Raw genomic sequence first — 27,067 nt, 5'->3', positions numbered from 1 at the left:
TAGAAAAAATATAGCATAGCCTTTATCCTTAAACGTATGCATAGCTAGATATGCTTAGCGAGAGACACAGTAATAGCATTAAAAACGTTAACAGCAATCAAGGACTAGCCCGCGCAGAGACCCTTTTTTCGAATTGTTTGATTTAGTTTTTTTTTTTTTGAATAATTTTATATAATTTAATTTTATACTCTCTTTATATTGCAAAATGACTAACTAATTTCGACAATTGTAAGAGGGGCACCAAAAAACAGAGATCGAGTAGTGCGTTTTTTAGTTGTAGTCAACGGGCTATTAAAAATGGGTAGTCTTTTTCGAACTTCCCGCGCCAACGACTTCGGCTCTATACTTGATAATAGCTCCGATTCAACAAAGATTAAAAACTGGAAGGTGCTGACATCTTTGTTGAAGTTCGAACATCGAGAATTGAATGGATATCTTCTACTCGTAGACGAAGTGCCAATGATCGCACGCCGAGGTGTCGTTAGGACGACAGCGGTGGCAGCGGTTGACCGAATCGTCGGTATTTTGTTTACTAACATGGATACAATGCGACGGGCTCTAGCCGCGATGGAGCGGACAGTGGACGTAGAAGAGATAATTGCAAAGACCGAAACGAAGAACTAGGCCGAATTGCTCTTGTGCCAGCGTATCGATACTGATATTTTTCTTGCTCTCCCTAATGCTAAAGTTAGCGCAACTTGAAAGTCTTGTTAAAAATTTGGCTGTCGTAAGGGCTCTGTGAGTTCACAGAAAAAAGTAAGAGAGAAGAAAGGTGTGTGAACAAACCTATCTGTTTTCGCCTTAGTAATTTCGAATTAGCGAGAAACTTAACCTTGGAAAGATAAGTATTAATGAAACGCGCTAATAGTTTTCGTATGACGTAAATGGCCAGTGTGCTCCTATATGTGTGCAATGCGGAAAAGCTATCGAAATAGGATTTTTTTTATTATATCGGTAACAAGAAGCATGACTAAGTGCCAAGTTTTAAAATTTATCTGTTATATTATTATTAAGCAAAAGCTGTGTTTAGATTATGGGTAACTTTAGATAACAACAGCTCGGAAACTGTTCACACAAACATTGAAATTTTAACTAAATTGTCTATATATCATAGATTTTGTATTGTAGTCCTTATTTTAACTGGATACCATTAAACGGAATTCGTTTTTACTGGAAGTTTTTTTTCTGGTTATTGTGCCGTCATTTTCTTAACAGTCGCTCCCAAATTATGTTTCATTACCTATTTTCGTTTGTCCACTACACAGTTAAGATGGACAGGCAGTATTTATCTATATATATATATATATATAAAGAGGCAGATATATATAAGAATGAGCGTAGTTTTATCGGTCGTCCGAATAATCAAGAACTCGCCAGTGTGCGTGATATCTAACGTACTCTTGTCAATCACAATAATAGTATATTTCTGGATTCTATTAAAAATCGACTGCAAAAGTTTCTTCAAACGCCTTTTCTCAGTGTTTCTCGTATTTTCCCACTATCACGGTTGATGAAACACAATCAAATGCGAGATAATTAATTTCTCACTAACTAATAAACACTTTAAATTGCCGACAGCAGAAAAAACCACACCACAGCCAGTTTTATAGGCTAAACCGTCAATGTTCCATAAACGTAGATTCCAACGTAAATGATACCTTACGGTAACGCTTACCTCTAATGACACGTTAGTTGTATTTAATTAAAATTCAGCTAATCGATTTATGTGTGAGCGCTCACATGGACCGGCGTAAATTGTAGAACGTAATAAATTAAGAGCATTCTACTGATAGTTATTTCAAATCGGTGGCCGTGAATGAAGCCAATGATCGACGTCCGATAACATGTGGTGGGGGACGTCGTCGCTAAACGAAAATCATTCAATGTTTGGATGTTCAATGAGTGGAGCTGATCGAACATGCTCAGGGAAACGAGCTCCAGGACACAAAGGACTCCGGTAAATGGTCGACCTGACGACATGAATGCCTCATCACGAACCTTTAAGTGCATATCTATTCTGGTAGGGATTTAAAGCCGACAGGACTTCAGCCGTGTGTGAATTGTCGTCCCTACTTAAAACATAATTGGAATACAAATGCGTTATTAAACGACTGTAATAGCCTCGAACACATTGGCGTAATACCTGAGTGACTGCATTAGAATGAAGCCATAGTGATAGCTAGTTAGCTAACTGCCGATGGCAGAATAGGTTCTTACATAATCGTTTCGAACTTACCTATTCAGAGCACAGCTCCCCCAAGCGGTTCCGTTTACAGACGGATAGTTTGGATACAAATGAGCCACAAAGATATTCGGTCGACTTTCATTATTACAATTTCGATGTATCTTCTAGTGACGATTGCGACCATCAGAGACCAGGTTTCATGGGTTTGCAACGAGAAGTCTTAGTAACTGTCGAATATTCACAATCTCATGATCATCAGTGATCTTGACTGAGCGAATCAGCCTATCTAATCGACTATACTCGCGGAAAGGCGCAATACCGCTATTATATATGCTGCAATCGTGCACATTTACAATGTTTGTTTTCCTCATATTGCTACACTATATTTATCTAGCACAGGTATTTCTGTCAGTTGTTTCCGTTTCGTAGACATTTCGTTTTTGATCCGCGTACGTTAATAAAACGCCACGAAAAGACGATCAACCGCCAGGTGATCTAAATATTCTACCTGAACCCGCACGCGTCCTCCCATATATCGGGATCCCATTTATAAATACTGCCGAAGTTTGCAGCAGTAACCATCGTATCACTAAGCAAACGTCACCATCGCTACTATGACGGACAGAAGGAAATGCTCTAACATATATATGTGCGTACACACTAATACATGAAATTGATCCGTTATTCAATGTTCTGATATAATCATATAAAGTCGAAACGGGCGGTGGCATACAGGGGCAGCTTACGTACGCGCTTCCAGTAATAGTAGCGAACTAAAGACAGCCTATTTTATGACGGCGAGACAACTTCGAACGTTGCTTTTGCCAGGCCCTTTCGTTGCCGAGAATCGTTTTACGGCGGACGTAGTAGCTTTTAATCAAACATTTGTTGAGGCAATTAGTTTTCCAGTTGCGCAGCAGATTGCTAAGTTACGCTAGTCTACATCTCGTGCGCGGGAAAGGCAATATATTCTCTTGGCAACTGACTTGTATCAAGTAATGTCCATGATAAGCGCCCCTGACGCCACAGTTCGGCGCGAATACCCCATCGTTGGTTATGGCAGTAAGAAGCGGCCGCACGGAGAAGGTGTGACTCCTTAAATGGCTCCCTGAAGACGCCGCAGTTCGCGGGTAAGTCTTTGTCCGCGGGAAATCATCTGCTTCGGTTGCCTCAGTAGCTGTAGCATAAATTGGACGAAAACAAGGGAGCACTCTTTGTCGTCTTTACGGCCGAATCAATGGAACCGCTTCGATGGTGAAGTAAATATAACTCGGCAATCGATGATCTAGTAGACCGCTGCAAATGTTACGAAATCGGCGTCAACGACCACGATTTGTTGATTTTTTTGGCGTTTATTAAAACTGATGAAAGCGGGGCCCGAGAGGGAGAACATCGTCGTAGAAATCGTTTCCAGGGGTTGATTTTTTCTTAGGGACGTGGTATACGTCAATTCTCGCGAGTGCAGGGAAACGCTAAGATCTGTCATTGAATGCGACCAAGTTCGATGATCGATACGACAGCCCGGACACATACAGTGCAACTTATTGCCGGGTCTACGATTGGCCGAAGATGGTATTGCAGACAACTGTCTGTGGATTTCAGTGGCGACCGCAGCCCTGGGAGATCGCAGCGTGCATGCCGTGAGTTGCACTCTCAAAGTCAACTCTGCCCGTTGGGTTAATGTAAGCTTCGAGAGGAGGTATAAATTGAATCGATAAGTCTAGAAAAGGCAAACGAGTGCCTCTTGAGGTTAGCCAGCCTGTGCAAACGTCGTAACGGTTAATTTACAAAATGCAAGAAAAAGCAGCTTTAACTGACAGACACTAAAAACAAAAAAAAAAAAAAGTAGTGACGCCTTTTTTGCCATTGTATTCGTGATTCGATTGAATTTGCGCGGCGCGTTTATCTGCGTGCACATTTGCTTCATTCTATTCTGTTAATCTCTATAGCACGCGCCCATCGTGTAGCAATTGTTACTATGCGAAGCGCAACTAGTTTTGGTTATGTCTACATTCGATGTAGCGATAAAAGGAGTAGATACAAATCAATGAGCTTCGTTTCAGAGCTTTTATGTCAATAATGTTTTCCGTTGATTATTTTATCTTCCATTGTTAGCAACTGTGGCCGATTTTAGCTAATATCCATGGAAAAATACGATATTACAAAATGAAACATATTCAGCGTAGACGTACAACTGAATCTTAGGCGGCCTTTTACGTCATCTGCAAAACAAGCCGAAACTAATTTACTGTAGATAATTTTTTCGAAGACGAAGTACTTTAATAACGCTTTGTCCTCCTCAACAGCTCCCCCCTGAGCAAGCCAAACGCCCTTCATTTTTTCAGCCAGATTCACCCAGCGAAAGCCAGCGGACGTTGCTGTGTTTTGTATCATCTCAGGGAAGATCTCAATATGAAAACACTAAATTCTAAATAATGCAAATATCAGTGTCCTCCTTCCGATTCTTCCTGGCGTATGCTTGTCTTCCACTTTCTCTGTAGAGATTTCAAGCCGCTTCTTATCTGCTCGTTGAATCCGGACGAGATACAAGGATAGCATTAAATATATTAGAAGACTGTTTGAATCTATCAACAGTATAGCTAGCGGCGGGTCATCGAGGGGTTTGATATGGCCAATAGTCCAACGTACAATGTTCACTTCTCATTGAAAGGAAGGGGTTCGAATATGCTTGTTTTTTTAAGTATTCATTCATCCAGGCGGAAGAAGGATTCGATCATTTCCCATGCCAGTACTGTGCTAAACTGCCGAGTGGCACAGTAGAAAGACGACTTTGCCCTTTCCAGATTTTAGTACAATTTAGCCGCTGGAACAATAGCTGTAGTAATAGTTCGAAAATCGGGTCCGTCACCCATGACAGATGGCGTCGTACCGTTTCGTCCGTCACAGACAGTATCGTTTTACGACTCAATCAATTCAACAAACAATATGCTTGTATGTATATGTACCCGTACGTGTTATGAAATAGGACAAGAGCTCTTCCAGTCGTTGGGGCACTTATTGAGAGACGACCCAAAATAGACTACGCCCCCTAAAGTCGCAATGATTTCAGCGGAGAGAGCTGCGCCAGCCGGAAAGAGGTCCCAATGACCTGAAGCCAACTTTCAGTCGGCTGGCCGATTTAAGTACCGAAATGATGATGCAGTATGTACGTTTTCTACAGCAGCGTAACTTACTACGACGGAATTGAAACTTCGCAGCAATAAATTATACAATATGTTTATTAGAACTATTCGTTCTTTACAGGCTTGGGCAACGAACGTTCGCTGTCGCACGCGGTATCCTCAAATCAGGACATAACTTTCTTGTTATGAATCAAAGAAGGCTAAGTTACCAAACTTTGTTTTCGGCATTTTCAACGCGTTTTTTGATGAACTTGCCAGTAATTTTTCTTGCAAGCGAAATTGAAAAATTTGTACAATATCGAATATCCTGTTGTCGACATCTGCTTCGCATATTACTTCATACCCACGTTCAATGCCTGGTTGTATATCTAGAACCTACTTGTGTACGTTACATCCCTGCGTACATTTTTTTTGCTCAGCGGAATTTAACATTAAACACTTGTTCCCACTAAAAAATCTCATCTCTGCATCAAATATACTTAGTGTATATAGTAAGCTACATATACAGTACATTATAGAAGCACATAAACATAAACAAACGAATCGGGTTGACCTCATCGATACCAATGATTAATCTTAATGCCCAAGCCCTGCAAATTAGGTAAATTGTATTAATATGCTTATGATAACAAAAAAAGTATCTAATCCTCCTAAAAATGTCCTTAATTCTGAAATTAGTTTACATTACCATACTTATCATACAAATATAAAACTATATAAAAATACAATTAAGAATATCTTAAATAACTTGTTTATTTATTAAATAAACAATCGTACCGAAAAAAAATGCACTGCAGAACTGCACATTTTTTACTTGCGGGTCTTTAATTGACATATGTCATTGTGAACACTACTTTTTACAGAATCGCCATTTGTCCTCTTCGTTGTAGGAGTGTCCTTTGCGCAGGATATCAAACAAATCAAATTCTCGTTAACTCGATTCGTTCGACGTGCAGCTACGTATCGTCCTGGGTTACATGGGAAAACTTGCCACCGTTGATCATCATGTCTATAAGGAGTGAATTACCCTGCTATAGGCTTTATTCGTGGGGCAATCACGTCAAAAACATCAGGAACGACCGGGCAAGCACGAAGAAAAATAAAGTTATCCAGAGAGAAAGAGGGGTATTTTCTAGTATTGCGAGAGATGCCTACGTAAAATACGCAGCATTCTTTCTGTTTCACCCACATACATACGCCCATATAGGCACAGTAGTTTTTTAATACGAGTAGGCACAAAAAAGTAGCACATAACTAAATAAAGAATGAAGTAAAAACAGTTAAGCTCTATAATGCCTCTGTCCAACGCACGACCTACTTCATTGTTGCCATCGCCATGGACAATGCAAATGAAGATGTCACTTAACAACAATCTACAAGAATAGCAACGACTATATTTAAGCTTTCTTCTCTGTGCTATTCCTCTCGTCCCGGATTGTCCGCCCTGAGCCACGGCGCAGCTACCGGCTGGCGCTGACCGGGCCAACGGCACGTAAAGAGTCACTTAGAGCCACAGCTACCGAGGTCACGCCAACAACGTCTATATAGGCGTCCTACTACTTCGCGAAGCTTCCACCAAGACCATAGCATGTGCACAGGAAGACGCTAGTACGCAGTCAGCGTGACGCTCCACCAGCGCACGCCGACTGACCGGTACCTGGCAAACCGTCCAAGTGACGTTCCGGGAAGTGAGGAATGTCCCTGGGGTATGTGAGTGTTTTTCGGATTGGCGCGTCGTCGAGGATCGGTCTCGATAGTTGCCCGGCGCCATACGAACTACTACGCCGATTGCCTATGTTATTGTATAAGTGTGGCAGTAACACTGACATTCAGTAGCTGTGATTCTAATGGCGACAACGTGAAGAAGTATTATCCATGAACAAACATTCGGGACACAGCACTAGTACGCCTTTCAAAATTTACATTAAATGATCCCACGCGGTTGTCGTGGTACGAGTGAAGGCGGACAAAGGCTTACACTTTTTACATCTTAAATGTTCTGGCTTCACTCTAATACGTATAAGAGGATAGTCGTGAATAGCGAGGTTGTGTAGTTTGATAATATAAAAAATTAGACAAGTTAAAAATTATTCGCTACACGGAAAAACAGTGACGTAAAAGCTGATAGCATTTAAGAAAGTAATTAGGAACGGAAAAATATATATTTTTGCAGGGGCCTTTTCAATTTATAGTATCAACGTTGGGCACAAGCTAATCGATTTTATAACATATGTATATTTTTCGATTACGGCGCCAATTTTTGTTCGGTCTTTGCAAAAAAAATAATTCTTATAATCCGCTCTTATATATAGAAAATACATTAAAATATAAAACTTAATGTCGTATATAGAAGCACCAAATCAAGGTATACACGTCACTTATAAACATATAAAACAAGCAATGTACAGTTAGGTCAATCCTAATTTATAATCCTAATTTAATAATCAGATGTTTTCTAAAATATTCTGCCGCTTCATAAGCAATACACATCTAAGCAATCGCGTACTTTATTGGTATCGATATGGTCTCAAACGTTTAGAAAGGTTGCTAAGGAAGACTCCAATGACTTCCAGCTGCTTCGGCGCGCTAAACTTGCCTTAGCACAACGGACAAAGGCAGCAAAAACCAGTTTACTAACTAGCAGAAATCGTTTCCGCGTAACGAAGGTGGTCTGTCTTCTTGTCGTTCTTAATAACGAGGCCCATTTGTGCGTATCTACTTCAGAGCAACTCAGGTCAAGTAATTTTGTATATAACCAGTTTATATTTAGCATTTTCTTTTTTCTAAAATGTAACTTAATTAAACACAAATAACTTTATTTATTTATACAAGTTGAGCGGTACATATGTTGAGGCGGGACTTGAGCGTTAAGCGTATATTTCAAGCGTATAGATCAAGTATTTGTATTTCTTCACTGTGCCGTATGAAGACTGGCCACCACATGAAAGTACAGAGCATCAATGACGAATAAGCAGTACAGCGAACTGTATACAAATTTGCTGTGGGAACTCAGACGTCAGAAAAGATTAACGATGGACCCAACTAGCGGGCCCATTAGTTGACGTTTGGAATTGATCGACTTCTGATGTATTCCTTATACCCAGGACGAAGTTTAGAAAGTTCTCCATTAAAAAACAATATGGGTAATTTTGCAACGATAAACCTTGAAATATGCTTGATCCTTTTGCTTTCGTCGTTTTGCTTTTAATAATTCACAATCCGGCAGGTTGGACAAAATTTCGCTTACATCTCAACATACTCTTATGACCCTCTATTAATCAGATGTAATGTTTCGGCAAAGGCTGTTTCAATTGATAACCACTTTTCTTCATTAAAGAGCATGACAATAGATTTTTACTAAATTCTATCATTATTGCCGGTCATTCTCGACCCCACCGACGGCGTGACGAGGATCGCTAGAAAGCACGGTAAATCGAATGGGCTCTTCATCTCATCACAGGTGTGCCTTGTTTCGCAATCACGTCGAGGCTGCACAGCTTATAATAGTAACAATAAGTTGGAAGCTACTGGACGAGAACTATATTGCCATAGCTGTCGGTCTCAGTTAATAATAGGAGCTGTATTCCATCAACTGACCCCTTTTACATAATAGATGGCATGTTTAATGCTACCCCATCATTCTTTGGTAGTCCTGTTGCCTATCGGTAGTGGCAACAATAGACGAACGCTATCGACACACAATGTTTTTTTTTTTTTGGCATTTCGCAGATAAAACGCTAATTCCAATCACGATGAATCGTATCGACCAATTGAGCGAGACTTTCTATTCACTAAAGTTGTGATCGGCTATATTGCTATATAAGTTGTATTTTCGAAAAAATGCTGTTCCTTAAACGCGAATAATGTAACAGCTTGTACCAGGTTTTGATTTAGTTCGAACTGTGTTGATTCTTCGTGTCAATTGTCAACCAGGACGTACCAATTTGGGGATCGGCAAGTAGCGATATGACGGGGAACTGCGTAGTCTAAGCAGTTTTTACGCACTATGGTGACCATGAATACGTGACAATCACTGCTTCAAATTTTAGCGTTACTATGAATTTATTGTTATTTTGCGGTTTCATAGGTCTATTGGAGAAGAATCCAGATTGATAACCGATAGAAAGAAGCATGGCATATCGTACTTCATATCGGAACGACACTCGGCTGGAGACTGTCATGCCGTCGGCCCCCTCCAGAATGACCCCCGTGTTGCAGATCCGGGTTGATTTGTTATAGATTACGTGCAAAAAAGTAGTCAGACAGCAGAAGCGGTAAAGAGCGACAGAAAATATGGAACTTCGCTATGAGGCGAAGACTCATTACGAAAAAACGTCATCAAGCAGGTAACAATCAATCACAATAACGACAATACAATGATGACCTCATTAACGGCGACGACGAATAACCGAGGATGCCTGGTAGGCCGAAAAAATGGTCCGCAGAGTAATCACAAGTGCTGCGCCTGCAGCATAAATAGCAGATTACTGCATCAACAGCCCCCGATAGGTGAAGAAAGTATCGCTGCTCAAAGTTCTATGGCTACTGGATACGCTTTGAGGATAGCGTTTGTTGCAGTAGGCGATTGATTACAATCCCTATGAACACTGTAGAACCAATAAAAGTTTTATTATTTTTATAACAAAAGTGATTTCGCCATTTATGATGGTCGGCCCTTTATCGGCTAAGCATCAAACGGTCTGTGAGGTCGATGTAAAAAAGAGCAAATGTTCTATAATCACTAGATTATATAATATGCTGGCCGAAAAAAAACGTCGATTTTTGCTCGTGTATTAGTAGAATTTTTAACTCAGTTGACTTTCGAAACTTCTAACGAAGATCGTTACGTTTGATCAAGGAATTTTTGTTCCCATTTTAATAGAAGACACAGAAGCGGAGCTACACTGCATTGGTATTTGGCGAAAGTACTTGTCGTATTGCAAAACCAAGAAAATATACCTATATGTAAATATTGTAATAAAGACGAGTCAGAGATTGTATTTTCTAAGCTGTTGGCGCATCCTTTAGTAAAAACATTTTAAGGAAACGCTATTCTACTGCAGGGTTAAAAACAGCTTTCAAGGAGCTTTACGATGCCTTTGTGTTTCCCACAACATCAGTTCTCGTCTGCATTATACATGAATCAGAGCACGCCGTAAAATAGTTTGTCGTTAAGAGATTATTTGTGTACGCAAGGTTTTAATGTTTCGAACTATACGTCCTGTAGAGCACGAAACGATGTGTATCTCGGCTTGGTGTCTCGAGCCGAGACCATCTAGATCCTTCTAGATGTCGTAAGCAAACTCGTTGCTAGGATACCATTTGTAGTCATTACAGTTCTACTGTGAGAATTATATCGATGCCAAAAAGGAACGTAAAAGTAATTGTACATACTGCACGATGAAAGACAGAAATTTGCATGAAATGTTAGCGGGTGCGGTGGGACATAGAAATCGCTTACTACCAGTTGTTCACGACTTCGTTCCTTGTTCGGTTACCGGACAGGTGGGAAGAAATAGATTTTCTCTTTGAGTTCATCTCGACCTGACACAGTTCTGTAGGGAAAGTGCTCTTGTTGTGTTAAAAGTAGCAAGGGCAACTTGGACAGTCTAGGTTCAAGATCAGGAATGGGCACGCGACTTGTCTCGCGCTTTTAAGAGCCAGCCATCTGACACAATGCCGATGGGCAATATCAGGCATAAAACCCAAGGTATATACTGAAGTTGTAGTTTTTCGATTTTCAGTCGGTGATCGTTTAGCGACCACGGTTCAGGCATTGGCATCATCAGAGAGTCTAGAATGGATCCTGGAAAACAATGAGGTGAGGTCGGACGATTGCGCTAATTTTGGCGATGGCTAGAAGGACTAATGCTCGATCCAAGTTAGAATTTAATGGCGTCCAGAAGGTAGAATACTAACAGCGAATAATATGCTACCGCTGTTCCATTTACTTAATAAATACACCCAATGGCGACCGAAGTTCCGACATTCCATCATTAGACAGTGAAAAAATAACATCCAATGTATTTCAGGAAAAATTAGGCGTCGCCTGCAAGCGATGCTGTGTGGTTTTCGATGTACGATATATATATATATATATATATATGTATGTATGGGTTTAATTTTAGGCAAGAAAGGCCGATCGCTAAAACTCGGTTTTAAAGATGCAAGGTATTAGAATTGGTTTGAATATTCATTTTGCTTTTCTATGAAGCGAACTTTAAATTATAAGTACACTTCAATGAAGTGTTTGAGCGTATGCGGGACACATTCATTAAATTACGTATAGCCCATTATAGCGTGATCAAGATATACACGATCTTTACGATATTTAGTTTATATTAGTGTAAAGCTGGCTTCACGCGATAGAGAATGAAGTGCTTTGAGTGGTCTCGAATTTATGTTGCGTTTAGTGTTGTTGTTATTTAAGCAAGTACTAACTAAGTATACTAAAAGACCTGTTGCAAATAGTTGTACTCTTTAAGATTTTGTGCGACGTTTTTTTAACTTCCATATCGCTTGTTTTGTTAACTGTTTCATACCCGACGCAATACAATAGAATTTAAACGACAATTCCTTTTTTGGTCCCGACCGTTATTTTCTATAAATAGCTGAATAAATGATAAATTACGCAGTCAGTGTTACCACAACTGTTACAGTCCCGGCCACGGCTCACTGTTCTCGAGGACGTACATAATCCTTGAACCCGTAATCGTCCTTGTTTTCGAAGTATACAACGGTAGGATTGGATATTCGCGCAGCAGTCCTGGCCACGCGGACGGTGATGAACTGATTTGACCGCCCCTCAAACAACAATACTAATACAACTACGTTACAACAGTCACCAAATGAACAAAAACGAGACATTGATAAATGACGCCCATAGTAAAAGTGTGCACCTGTTCCATGGCTAGTTTTTCTTCTATCGATGACTTTCGAATCATGTCGATCGGGGTATGCCGATCCTCATAACCCTTTGTTGTTATATTGGGATACGCGTAACATACAGGTGCGTTCGGAGGCACCGCAAATATTAGAATTTCAATAATCTATATATTTGAAACAAGGATTTTTAATGAAGAAACTTCGTAAAAAGCGGAACCAATTTTATCGATATCCCGATCAGGTGTCGATACTATTCCTAACGTGTACAACGTTGACGTTTCATACGTTAGGAACGCAGTTCTCCTTCGTTTCAAAGCGCCTCATCCTAGCTGACATTGATAAAATAGACGTCGCTAATAAATTAAACTGCAGTTGAACGCGTCGTTCGCAAGGACTTTTGTTTTCGGCTGAATCTTTGGCCTGCAATGTCACCGAACAGTTGAGTCCCCGAAAGCTGAGAGCTCAGCGCCTCGAGAGGGTTCAGAGAGGTTCAACATTATTACAAAAGCTGTGATATGCACACGCTAGATCTCGCCACCGGATTTTCTTAAGATTTAGTGATCATTTAGATAATTCTACTGTTGTTCTACGATCCTATTCCGTTATTATATACGCCAGTGCTATCTCTATAATTAGACCCATCACATATCCGAGTTTGTTTACAACCCAACAGCGTCAAAGATGGGGTGATTGATCATAGGTTTTTTGGCAGACGAATGGGTTCGACAAAAATGAGAACCTCTATCCTCGTTTCATACGCTTGCCAAAGTCGATAACAAGCAGATACTAATCGATCACGGTTATAATATTTGCAGATGGCGTTGTGGATATTTGCTCCTCTGACTATTTGGCTTATTTTGCGCCTGTATTAAATGGATGTAAACATTACGCATCCTGAGACAGATATCTACGTGCGCTCAGTATATCTACGTGTCCGTAACCATGCAGAGTCCACTACAAAATAGGCATATTCAAGTGAAATACGGGGTGAGTACGGGAAAGCACACTGAGACATTCGCTACTGAAAATTCGGCCTGCGTATCTCACAGTTTAAAACATTAAGTAAAATTTACTACTAGATCTTGCTTTTATTTGCAAGAGAAACCAAGAAGCGGTTTTTTATCCGGTTTATTTTTGTCTAATTTAATGTTGTGTTGATATTTAATAATCACGACCCGCCGAGTACCGATAACCACACAGAATATCTTGAAATGCTTTTTAATTAATAATAACTAAATATTTAAATAATAGAAATTAAATGTTTATTTACTTCAACTCACTATGATCCTGTATTCGTCCTGTGAGGGAGGGCGTCCTGTAGGGAGTGTATATAGTTCAAGCGAACTAGAACACAATACAAATTACTTCTTCATTGTTGATGTTGCACACTTCCAGTTACCACACCCGTAGTAACCGTTGACCAACGGCAGAGAAAGGGTCGGAACATGTCCTTCACGCTAGACGAATGTTCCATAGGTACGTACGCTACGTATAATGAATATGTATTATTGTGTAATACTATAATACCGGATACCTATTTGATTTTGCTTGGCGGGAAAGCGCGAACATAAAATCAGTTTAATAAAACCGACCATAACCTATTTATACTGAACGACTTTCCGTTCGGCTGGCAAATTAAGGCTAGGGTGTGGATATTTATCGATATCTGTGTAGACGCTATAAATGCCAGTCGCCACAGTTTTTCTCCCTATTTAAGGACGCTGCTTGACAAACAACAAAGACAGCAAAAGTGAGACTTTGCCTGCGGTAGTAATCACTTCGATTCGGAGAAGATCGCACTAAATAAATCAAATGGTACTAGGGAAAAGTCTGCGGCGCTCCTCGACAGATGAGAGCCCCGCAACAATTATCTAACAACAAACGTAATAATCAAGCCACCGTCGGATCTGGCGATAACTCGCTCGACTTCATCGACGCCTGGGCGCAAGTATATTGAGTCTACACATCAGAGATCTTCAATATCGCGTTGCACAGTCTGCGCTGTAAAATAATCAATACAAAGAGTTGGCCTTCTATAGTATTTATTACTTCCGCGTAGGGCCGTACGCGTCTCGTTCTGACGAAATCCGCTATAGGTTTCTTTGAATCAATTGCCGACGTTCTAAGTAGTTAATTTCTCAGTGCTTATACTGTCGCTCGGACATGTTGCTTCTTGCATCTTCTTCGAAGCATTATGACAATCAGTAGATTTTGCTTTTCGTAATAAATTCAATGGCACTTAATGTCAGATTACTGCAGCGCGTCATCGTAGAGTTTTCTGTGCTTTTCCCCAGTCGTTGTCGATGCTAGAGAGGATATTGAGGCTCAGTTGACTGAATACGCTCGATTTTTTTGCAACCCTACGAAACCGTGCTATCGATCATGCGAATAGCTTAGCAACCCACAGACAGCAAGCTACCGAACGGCTCAATCCTTGGTAAAGCAATATCTATCAATGTCCACTCGTAGTACACAGAAGAAGGAAGGCGCGTACGCTTTCTGCCCTAATTTGGGCGATCAAATCGTTGGATGTGCTGTGAATCGGAATTATTCATGAAGGCAGGATGACGAAATAGCGAAAACTGTAAAAGGGAATGAACAGGGTAAAAACTAGAAAAAAAAGCACTGCATTTCGAATACGTTTAGCAAGGCGCCTGTTCAGGTACCAAAAATGACAGCTAGTCAACACGTTAATGTAAGTTCAAGTTTTGGGAAGTGTAGCTAGATCTGAGCTCCGCAAAAGGTCACAGTTCATCATCTAACTTCGGCCAAGAGAAATGCGCTAGAAGGCGAAAGTGCTGGGACGCCCATTTCGGACAGCGCCGCATTTGCAACTGTCCAGTCTGTCTATAGAACAGATGCAAGTCTGAATCACGCTGAAACCGCATGTAGCGATAAATACAGAAAAGCTATTCCGCAGGAAGTTATAGATAATCATCATATGTCGTCTAGCCACTTGGCGGTCATTTGGTCGGACCTGAGGGGTGTGAGAGGAACGGGAATCGCTGCCACATTGCCGTCTGTTGGTGCTGCAATAAAAAACATGCTGCTTGTAAAAGATCAAGGGGTAGCGTATTGTAACTACAAGCAGTACTTTTCTATTCTGACTTTTCAGCGCGTGTGAAGACGAGGCATATTTTGTTATGTAATCGTTATATTCATTTCCGGAGTATAGACACGCACTGTGATTTAATTCGATAGAAATCCGAAATTTATTTCGTCCAACAGACAGCTTAACTCTGAACAAATGTCCCATTTTTGCCTTGTAAAATTAATATTATCTCAAGGCATTCGAGTTTTCCTTCAGAACCTTCGTCCTTTGTTTAAACGATCTAAAATCGTCTTGATCGTATTGCCTGAGGCGCTTGCTGGTTCTCGCAATCAAAAAAAACCCTCATTTCCATCAACAGTGTTATTATAGTTTCCGCTAAATTAGCGGAAAACACTCGAAAACTGAAATTATGCTTGCGTTTTTGTTTATTCAGTAAATGTCTATTGAATTCTATAGAGGCCCTTGCAGCGGACGTAAGCGATAGGCGCAAAGCGATAAAGTTCAGTTTGTTTTACAAAACGAACTAAGTAGCTTAACGTCTCATTCTACACAGTCCCACAATGAATTTACTTCAACATAGGAATTGGCGAACATATGCCAGAGATATGAAAGACACGAGGAGAGGAAAGATTAGATGAAAATATACCCAAATTAAAACACGAAAGGGACTTTGATGACTTCCGAAGTAATGATTTTTGAAAAAAATATGAGTTTCTGGTTTCGTTGCTTATGGTGCAAGTCAACTTCAGCTTAGGTAGGTCGAAGCAAATTTGGGAGGTCCGATTTAGATAGTCACACTCTCTTGCTTAATCCAACCGTTTCCAGGTTTGTTTGAAAAAGCACAGCGGATTGAGGCCAGTGCACATAGCGCAGACAGGGTGCATTAAGCAGAAGACCTTAGAAAATTATAAAGATTTCTGTTTATCCGACTAATTTTCTGTCATTTTATTGATTGTCCTTCTGTTACAGCGGAATGGAATAGGGTACGGCGAAAGGCGCAAACCAAGATAAACAATAATGCGAAAATCTACGATGCCGATAGGCAGCTCCAGACAACAACGTGCAAAAGAACTGCGTCAATATTACGAGACGATGCAGAGTCAGAATATCGACCTGTTACATCGGCCCGATTCTATTGGAAAAAAAAAACACTCAATTAATTATTGTCGTCAAATGATCATAGGAGAAATACTTATAAGTGTTTCTTTTTTATTTTCCATTAGCAAGCTTGTGATTGGTTACTGTTTAAGGAAATTTCGTTTTTTGTCTGGTTTAGCTATGTTTTTTTTCTAGGTTATGCTGAAGCGGCAACGATCTGTGGGAGTAATGCAGAACAAAAACTCTGAAAAGCAAAGGAAGGAGGTTTTTTTAAACGAGGAGTATTTTTAGCTGCAGCAATTGAAAATGCAGACTTTCTTTTTCGAAACGCTAATATTCATTGTAATAAACTATGCAGAGATGATGATATTTATCGCTTCGTTGCCAACCGTGACTTGGCAACTTGAAGTTAAACCTATAGTTGGTCGTTCGCATTAATTATCGGACAACTAGAATGTACTTCACGAAGAAGTTTACTTATATGATTATTTGTAAGTGTAGTACTGAGAAGAAACACGCTACGGTGTTCATAAACGATCTAAACGTTATTGACAGGAAATCGATGCCTGTGTAGGCATGCTTGATTTACAGATGACTTGTGTGTTGAGTTTCAAAATGATACAGAATAATTTCATACAAATGGCGAAAAGCTACACGGTTATAACTGCCAAGTTAATGTGCTTCTTTTCAATTTACAAAACAAGACTCACGCAAAACGAACCAACGTGAAGACGTTGCGCGGGTGTCATTATGTTGTAGCCCATATCAACTATATGACAACGAGGGCTCTACTGATACATTTGTTTCTGTGCGGTATTGAAATAAAGAAACCGACAACAAACCTACACAAACACGTTACAAGTCCCTGCTTGCAATTCCAACATAAAATAAGCGTGCCGAATTAGACAGTGCGACGTTTGTCTGTCCCGACCACCTTCTTCGAAAAGCTAAACAATCATGCAAGAAAAACAGGTTAAATAGGTAACTATACAATAGGCACACCAAAATATGTTTTCTGACTGTTTTGGTGACACTGACAATTTAGCATTTACGATAAGCATTAAGGCAGCTACTTAACAACAACAACACGGAGAATAACCCCTTCGTTATTGAAAATGGGTTTCAACATACAAGTATGCGCTTCGCCAACCTTCATCAATGGTTAGTTTTATGTCTGGATTGAAAAACGACCAATAATAAATTCTGCCGTAAATTTTTCGAAGCGTGGCACACGGAAACCCATCGACGTGCGTCCACGTCTGCAAAAACAGGCTACATAAAAAATAACAGCTATTAAATTCATATTTTGTGGATATAACAACCCAAGGACGAGAATGAAAAGCGATTATGAAAGTGTTCCCGACTTAACAATTTTACAAAGGCGTGTATGTCTATATGGAGTTGATGTAGGTAGGATTTTTTTCTTTTTGTGTAAATCCTGATCTTCTTGGCAATGGCTGCTTGGCATTATTCTTAAAGATCTGACGTGAGGCGCCAAGTTTTTACATGCAATTGCTAGTCCTTGGAATTATATTTGTTGTGTTTCTTAGTATCCTTTTTTTTATGTTCTCGTACATCATCGACTGAAGACACGCATATTGAAACTTGAACTAATAGTCCACAGTTTACCGTTCACCTGATCTGCCTCTTGTGAATCTAACAATATTACGCGCAATCATCAGCCGTGCCATATCAAACATTATGTACATAGTGTAGTTTTACATTGAAGCTAAAGCGATAAGGATTGAAAAATCGTCGTCCTTTGATTATACTGGGCAGGTCATCTTTTAGAATAGCCTATCAGGGCCTGATTGGTGGGGTTACATTACCGGGCATTAAACGTGTGGTGGTGAACCCGCTTTTGCGGGAGTTTGAAAGTTCTCTGCGTACATAGTGTGAATTACTTTGAATCCATTGACGCCTCCGTTCTGTGACAGAATGATTCCTGGATACAGCTTCAAAATGACGTCAAGCATAGTATGGATATACTCATACGCTGTATTAATCGACTAGTAATAGAACGAACATCTGAACGTCTGTTATCTAGAATCATTGAAAATTCTAGTTCACACACTTTCACTAATAAATTGTCATCAATTCAATAATGAGAAATTTATTCGGGCAGCGAAAAAAGATGGACCACTAAAAAAATCGTTCTCGTTCCGGCTGTTAATGTTTTAATTGAAATACAAACGAGAGAGACGGCGACAGTATAGGTATTACATCAGTGTGGATCATCGTGCATCGAAATGTCTATTAAACGAAAAAGGGTGAATTTTTTTAACACTGAGCTCCCGAGCGACTGGAAAGCTGCGAAAATCGTATGTGCACAATCGGATCGAGCGCTGTGCACAGTCTGATCCCACGATGTGATCTGAGAAAACTCGCACAGCGTTTGTTTGAACCTATTTTCGTGCGGGAGCAGATGTCACAAGACATAAACTGGACGATTCAGCAACTCGAACACTTCACTCGCTCGAAGTTACTGGATGGCAGATGTAAGAGACTTCGGTGCGTGAAGCCAAACAGTCAGCAGGAAATATTGTTTCCGCCTTCTTGTTAAAGTTAAACCAGTGAACTGCGATAGTGGCGAATATGCTCGACTTTTCTAATCTGTCGCCTTAGCGAGCAAAGAAGCGGATCCAAGAATATAAAACAAACAAACCAATTTCTATTATAAATCAGCCTGCTCCGAGGCTTAACTATCCAGGTCTCTGCTACTTTGGTGTCCGGCAATAATGAGAGCCACTTGCGAATTGGATTGGTAAAACATTATGGGCTTATTCAACGTTGGTATATTAAAAAATCGGCGAACGGTGCTGAAGTCACGCATTTGGAAAAAGACAAAGCAACGCACTCAAGTGCAAACAACAACGATTCACTTGCGCTTGTAGATAGTATTGGTATAGTAGTAGTAGTAAATAGTCATTCAGGGGAAGCTTTGATGGGATGGTTAAAGTAGGGCCCGGGTTTATAGGCAGGCAAACAATAGAAATTAGGTTGCGATCAAGAGAAAGACGCGTTCTTATTGCAGTAGACGGTTTGTTTATCTATCGATCGATCTATCTAGCAATGGCCTTAATCGTTTAATGAAATATATTTAACGAACCTGCTTCGTATTATACTGAAACAGCTTTCAGTGCTAGTTATTCATCCGGACCAAACACGTGATGCTGGCTTTTTGGAAAAACTGACCTTGTAAGTCTAGCACACATGCTGTCTTGCACCTGGGCCTTTGCGACCGCCTACGTTCATGTATAAACGGGCAAGCGCCTGGGATAGGCAAGTAAACCATTTCAGAAAACCTTTGAAGCTCCCAGGTGTAGCGAACAGACCAAAGCCTACGCTCCACAATAAATTAGAAAAAAAGAACCTCCTGGAAACGATCTAGACGTGCCGTATTTGCTTTTGTCACAAACGTTCAATGTCGAAGTATTCGACTTCGGTGAGCTTGATTTAGCTGATATAATGTGGTATTACTAGCCGTGATCGACAGGGAAAACTTGGTCGATAAATACAGGATGAGGCCTCTCGATAGTTACATGGATAGATCTCGATAGATTATATCGCCAGATGTAGAATGTAGATTCGCAATCTACCTCCAAACATTCATGCTTCTGACGACATAACCAAAAGCGTAGATATCGAAAATCGTTTGGATCAGTCGAAAATTGAAATTTAGGTACAGAAGGTCAGAAGTAGAACCGTTCGGCGCTCACAGGATCATCATCCGGCACAGAAATGACGAAGTGGGTACGTTAGGCAGACAGGTACACAGAGCTAAATACAGGTAGATAGCGTTCTACACCGTTCACCTCTTCAAGTACCTCAAGAGTATTGTTCAATAAAGCTGAATCCTATTTCGATATCTATGTATGTATTCCATACCTACTAATGCCAACAGTCGCCGAAATACCATCTACAGTAGAACTGACAAATTCTTCTACTTGTGCTTACTTTTTTTTTACTATCATACAAAATACGTTTTACAGGTATTATGTGTTTTTTTCTGCTGCTATGTAACGTATCCAATTCAGATGTTCAATATGTAACAGCCTGGCCTGTCACATAAAGACGAATATGGCCTAGTCGTTTAATATGTTTTGTCTAATTATTTTTGGTCGAGAACTAAAAAGAAAAATCCTTCTATCGGAACACTTAGTCTATATTAGTTATCTTTATTTGTTTTTTATTATTATTATTATGGTTTCTTTATTTAGTTACACGCATTGTGTTGTATATAAGTAATAGCGTCGGCTTGGATTATCGCCTGAGATGAGTAAACAACAGACGGTGGGGGGTCTCTTTAAGGGCATGTGTCGGCACTTGCTAGTCGTCAAATACGCTACCTTTTCCTTACAATTAATACTGATTATCCTCTTGTCGACGGTCTCGCACAGATAGTAAGTTATATCTAACTGTTTAACTACACCGTTATTTAGTTTCCACCACAATCGGTTCAAACAAGCGGGTAAATTTCGTTCTGACATATGTCACCTCTGATATTTGGAGGAGGCATAGCATAACTTTTACACACTAAAGACCGAAGCTTCAGATTTGATCTGAAGGCGGTTGGGCCCAACCATGACACCTTATTCCAACCAAAGTGCAACATTATATTTCAAACGTGAGCGATCTCGCGTCAACATCGGTAGTAGTGGTCAGTTCATTGTTTTTGCTATCGCACTCTTTCTATACAAATCTGATTGACTTTGGCTAGAATCGCGTGAATTAGAAGTTTAGGCAGTAGATCCGGTTACTTAAATATTAATATTAACTAAGTAACTAAACCAAAACACATGAAGAAGAAAAACAGATTTATTCAATCGGAATGGCGGTATAATATTTGGGAATCGAACGTTCGTATGTCCTGACCCGGTGCTACGGTCTGCTACCGTTCAGCAAAAACTACCCTAATTCTTTTTATTGATTTGCTTGTGAAACCCGTACCTCTATCTACTAACGGCTAGTTTTTCTGCAGCTATCTTCGGATTCTACCAAATGTGGCTGCACTGATTCACATAAAAATGTGGATTGAATACACTTAAGCAAAGAGGTCTTTGAAACGGGACTTGTTGCGACTATTATATTATTGGTACTATAGTTTACTACCATGATTACCCATCATTTGTTACACAAACGGCCGTTAATAGCGTTACGTTTTGATGGGGATTCCATACAAATCAATAGAAGATCACACGAAATTATGAAATATCGGTTTTTGACCCGCTAATTTATCTATAATACATCGAATGCATAGAAAGCTACCAATATCAATTTGCATTTCTGCAATAGTATTTAGACTGATTGAAGCCTCTATGACGACATCATCGTGTTTGTTTGGTACGATCAGTGACCTTTCATCCCGTCTCACTGTACTGCAGATGTATGGCTCCCCGAATCCGCAGTACAACTTATTTAGTACTAATATTTTTGTTTAGGGTTGTAGTTTACAACTTAACCAGAAACGCTGTCATGTTCTGAATCGCCCTATGTCGACTACACGTACGAAAAAACAAAAGGGGACTTCATGCGCCCCATGGCCGTGGTCACCTGTCGTACGCTGTTGTGCTGGGGCGGAGTGTCACTACGTTAATGTGAAATTAAATCGGCTAGACGGCGGGCCTCCCGCTGACCCCGCTGACCTCCAGCAACGTTGCAGTTAATAAAGTTGTATGTTTTGTATCATTGACGGGCTATGTGTCATCTAGAAATACGGTTCTCGGCCGAAACTATTTTACGCCATACTTTAGGACAAACTTGACTGTGTTTTAAAGCCGAGTGTGACCGGTTCAAATGAATAGTATTATATTTTCTTTATCAGGTCACGATTGCAGATTGGAATCGTATAAGGACATCTGTGCAAACTTGCCCATTAAAGAAGTATTGGCTCTTTTTTCTTTGTCTAAAGTTTTGCTACATCAACAACCATAGCTGTGACGTTTGCGCTTCATTTTTCTGCCTAGTGTGACACGCAATCGGGAAACTACTGCGTTAAATGTACATTAATTAATTAAAAAAATTAGTACATAAATTGTTCTCTACAGTCGGGTTAACTACTCAACCAATCAGCGGGAAAATGGCAGTGCATAACAATAAGATCTATACATTACTAAATCAAATGCCTTGTAGATGTTGAGTTATTGCTAAAAGGCAACATGTAAGTTATATAAAGATGGCGTAGAACATTTTCCCCACCGACAATGAAACTGTGCCAGCTTCTACCTAGATGTAGAGCAGCGAAAAAATTTACTGAATTTCATAATTCTACACAAAAGCAAGCTTTAAGACCCGGTCAAGGCCATACGACCCTATTTTCGAAGACCCTCAAAACATGGTTTTGAGTCAGGTACATGTTAGAGCTAGCTCCAGTGGAAGCATTTCGCGCCACGCTTGTCAAAACTATACATCACTCTCTAATGACGAGTTTAGCAGCCCACAGAGAATCTAATCTTTTGATCACTAATCAATTGCATGATGAGCAATCTTTTGGTCTATACCGTCAAAGCCAAATGATCCGTTTTTAGAAATTTTCCGAAGGTTTCGTTGCTTTATAGCGGTAAATGGGCAACCCAGAAAATGCTCACCCCAAATTAGTACTTGACCCAATAATAACTCGCCGAAATTTGCATCAGTTGATTTTTCTTGTCGCTTGGAACCCGTACCAAATAAATAGAAAGCAGCTGTGGCAGTCAGTTAGTCCACAGGTTTGTCCGACATCATTAGATATGTGTTCTAGTGAACCGGGTCAATCATCAAATCCTGCTAAATAAGCGTATTGATCAGTGGACAACTATTTTTTAAATAAATATCCTTATAATTATCCTTATATCGTTTATACTTATCTATGAAAAAGGTCTGCTTTTTACATTAATTAATAGCTTTAACGTTTGATCGAATCTGTCCAAGTAACAAAGTTTTTGACTAAGTACCTTTGAGAGTCACTGTGTGTATGACAGGTACCGTCCACATTAATTAATATCGAGGAAATATATATATGCGCTTCATAAACAATAGATATTCGAGTCAATTATTATTTGTATGTAAGGCTATTATTAGGCCTGCGTTGCTGTTTCAGGCCAAGTCTCAAATTTGTAAGTTCTCCAGCAGCAGCAGCAGCAGCAGCATAGATCGAAATAAGTCAGGGTTTCTTTCCACAAAAAGCCTAATACTTGATTATATTTAGTGTAGTTTCAGCTAATATTGATAGCGTAAACTGAAAGATATAAATATATCATGAAAGATATAAATTAATCAGTAATGGTGCTTAATAGTACCGTTGGGCAGCGTCACTTATGGATATATGCTAATCTCACCTCGCGAAAATTTGTTACGATTCTACAGATAATTATAATTATGTCAGTACGGGTCGTGGACCTTCGATTCATTCTTTGGCTCGGTAAGCAACGTGGATTTTATAAGAAGAAAAAGCAAACATATCACAATACGCAAGTTGCGCAGACCAATTAAAGATTTTATATACATTTCTTTTCCTCCAGGTGCCATAGAACATTTTGCCACGGCAAAATGACGCTATTGAATTGATCTTCAGCAGTGCAGCTTTAGAGGTTACGGGCCGAGATATAGCTTCGTTTGGTTTATGGAAGTAGTTTTTCGGTTGCTGCTTCGTTTTTTTACTTGCTCAGCCATAGATATCTGTCACATAACAGCACGTTCGAACCAGCGACGTCTGAAGCGGACGCATCCATGTGCCAAACTATTACGGTAATGGCAATAGGCCACGACGGAGCAACAGCGTGATTATGGAAAAAAAAACACAGAAATACTATATCATCTCTAAGGATCTAATGATATTACCTCATATTTCACTGCTATTCTGATTATATATTACGTGATGAAACACGTAACATGTGGGTGCTTTAGCATTTCCTCAAATCTTCGCTATATCGTCTTCTGGGACGCCTTCTTCAAATCGCGGTATGTTGATTTTGACCGTTCTATTACATTTTCCTTCGCTGGCCCGTCGCTGGTTGGTAGCTATGTGTCAGATGTTGAAATGTAATGGATAGACTATCGTACTATTATAACTGAATAAAGGAAGATGTTTTGGCCATGACGATTGCCAGTGTTTATTATCATTCAATTGGTAACCTATGTTTAATGAGACTTTGTTGGGAGACGAATATATGGCCTGCCTATTTAACATGATACAGTGGAAATTACGGATTATTAGTTACCCTACCTAGTTATATGGCATGTTGCTCGGTAAATACGGTAAAGTGTTTTCGTACTTCTACAATTGCTTCTAACGTTCGCCTATTTTAGTAAATATGTTATGACGGCTTTCTTTAATTTCTCATCACTTTTTAACTTTAAACAAAATTAAACTTTAAGTACTTAATAACTGAATAGGCCAATTTTTGTTACTCGACATTTTCTGGATTTGTTCTTGTATATTATTCAGGCGGCTTTTTACCCTTTAAATCGCATCATAAAATGAATTTCAATCCATAATAATTCAATGTCTCCATTCCATAATAATTTCTATAGCCAAAACGTTAAGTATTGGACACAAATGCTTGTATCTTGCCACCGAATAGGAAGAGATCAGCGCACCTTGTGGCATTTCGAGAGAACGATAGAACTTCCATGCGCGACAGTAAAAAAAAACGATCCCGCGAATACATGCGACCACGCCGACTTGGTTCGACGTCAGGTGGCGCATGGAATGAGCTTCGCGAAGGCCAATGCTTACTCCAAGCGTCGGCCAACAGTACGCGACCCGTTCGTAGTATAATACGAACGCCGGTTCGTAGGTGCGAATAAACTAGTGCGTTAGAGCGGTAATCCTTACTTCGGGACGGCTGCTCGCCCTTTGGGGCAAAATAGACAATTCAACCAACAGCGTCCAAAGTTTGCTCTACCTTGGTGGAACCTGTGAACAGCTAGGGATGGCAGGCTGTACCATTAAGCACAGTTAAAAGGCCACTGCTCATCTTGACTGTGTTAAGATTTCTAGCTGGTCAACGATAACCGCAATGGTTGCGCCGATCTGGTTAGTATTGTGGCATTGTTGATCGTGACGCCGCTGTTGTTTTTATCGTTGTTGACGCGTCCGTAAATGTTATTGTCGTCGCCATTATTGTCGTCAGGATGCGAACATTATAAACGCGCTGATGATCACCTCCTCTGATATTCGCACGCTGCTACCGATGTAGATCAGTGGCCACCAAATGGCACTTCGTCTTGTCCCAAAAGAAAAATAGAAATGAGGCTACGAGGGAAATGGTTTTCGGTAAGGCCGCGTACGGACAAAGTAGTGTTGGAGAAAAAAGGGTGTTGGATATCAGCTTTTATGATCTTTTTAACACACTGGGGCAGACCACACTTGACAGGCGAATGGCCACATCGAATTGTAGAATGCAAAAATTGTGTTCCGCAATGAATTGTGTTTTCAAGCAGACAGACAGACAGACGTACGCGTAGGAGCAGGCCGTACATGGCTGAACGTTTTGTTGATGGACACGTTTGGCAGAACTGGTCTGGGGCTTGTTTGTACCACACTCAGTTCTTTCGGGCAGGAAAAAGCCGCCCCATGTATGTATATGTTACCGTGTTAGATAGGGTGTTATTTAATAAATAGTTGTATTTAATATAAAAGAACAAGGGGCCGGCAAAGCTTAGACATCGTCAGTAAAAGTAGTTTCAGCATCATCTGTATTTATCCTATACAAGCAAGTGAAATCATAGCGAACCACGTGATCCATACACCGTGGTGATGGGTGGCTCACGTTTAGCCACGCATCCTTATATTTCAATTCAGGCCACGGTTTTTGAAACATCGGTCCACGATGATGACGATGATAGGGCTTTGTCGAAAAGGTTGCTTGTTTCCTCGCTGGTATCGATCATCGTCAGTCTGTGATCCGCTGTTCGTTTATCCATTGTTTAATGGCCTGCTTGTTGAAATTACAAACCTTGAAAGCCTATAGATATCCTTTTGTGCGAAGTTTCAAACCTCCAGGCACCCATTGCTGAAACAGTCTGCGCATGAGATATTACGACATAGTGTGTGTACGCGCAAGTTTGATTTACTTTCTTACGCAACTAAAAGTACGTTCGACGAACATTATCTGCCACTACTTTGTAGTATAATATAGGGTGCGACTGTTAGCAAAGAAGATACCCTGGGCAGTGGAACGGCTCTGTTTACAAATGTGTTCCTGTGCAGGAACTGCGAAGGGCGAAACAAGGTTTTCCAATAGTCGTATCAAATCAGGACGTCTAACATTGAATTTACAAGTGAATGAACATTTAAAAATGTTGACGGTAACTTAAGGTCTATTGAGGATGTGTTTCTGCTTTTGTGTCACGCACCACCTGACAAATACCATCCCACGCTTTTTCTTTTAGGACTCTAACAGTATAATGACAAGGTAGAGTTCAAGCTAGTCTGAGCATGTTACTAGTTTGTCGCAAGAGTCGTTCATCGAGAAGTTCTTTCCATATAGAGTCCTCTGTCGATCTCAGAACTTCTTCAAATCCGTTACGGCTAGAATTGGGGCCGTGCGATGAAACCAGCATGAATGCTACACTGGAGATTATCGAATCCGCTCTGTTATGGATATCTAGACCCGGTATGGGTTTAGTGATGGTACGATTTCATGCTGCTACATTGACCGTCGCCTGGCCGCAGCGGTTCGCGAAGGGACACAGGAAATCATTAAACGCTAGAGACTCGAG

General features: G+C 40.3%; 1 long non-coding RNA gene across 6 annotated transcripts in view; it reads left to right on the top strand.

The window, feature by feature from the left end:
* Positions 1–20,233, top strand: part of LOC111267460 (uncharacterized) — a 32,428-nt gene extending 12,195 nt beyond the window's left edge. For 5 of the 6 annotated variants that reach the window (XR_002684629.2, XR_002684628.2, XR_015313822.1 and 2 more), the window contains 5 exons: positions 9,416–9,674; positions 11,073–11,149; positions 13,029–13,200; positions 13,609–13,689; positions 16,235–20,233. This is a non-coding gene — a long non-coding RNA (uncharacterized LOC111267460). Of the gene's footprint in view, positions 1–338; positions 773–9,415; positions 9,675–11,072; positions 11,150–13,028; positions 13,201–13,608; positions 13,690–16,234 lie in introns of those variants that run through there. The other variant, XR_002684627.2, reaches the window with a different exon arrangement.
* Positions 20,234–27,067: the final 6,834 nt, after the last annotated feature.

Source organism: Varroa jacobsoni, unplaced genomic scaffold, assembly GCF_002532875.2.
Source record: "Varroa jacobsoni isolate VJ856 unplaced genomic scaffold, vjacob_1.0 scaffold_1191, whole genome shotgun sequence".
Taxonomy (NCBI): Eukaryota; Metazoa; Arthropoda; class Arachnida; order Mesostigmata; family Varroidae; genus Varroa; species Varroa jacobsoni.
Note: the sequence above shows the minus strand (reverse complement) of the source record. Positions and strands in the feature narration are given on the sequence as shown.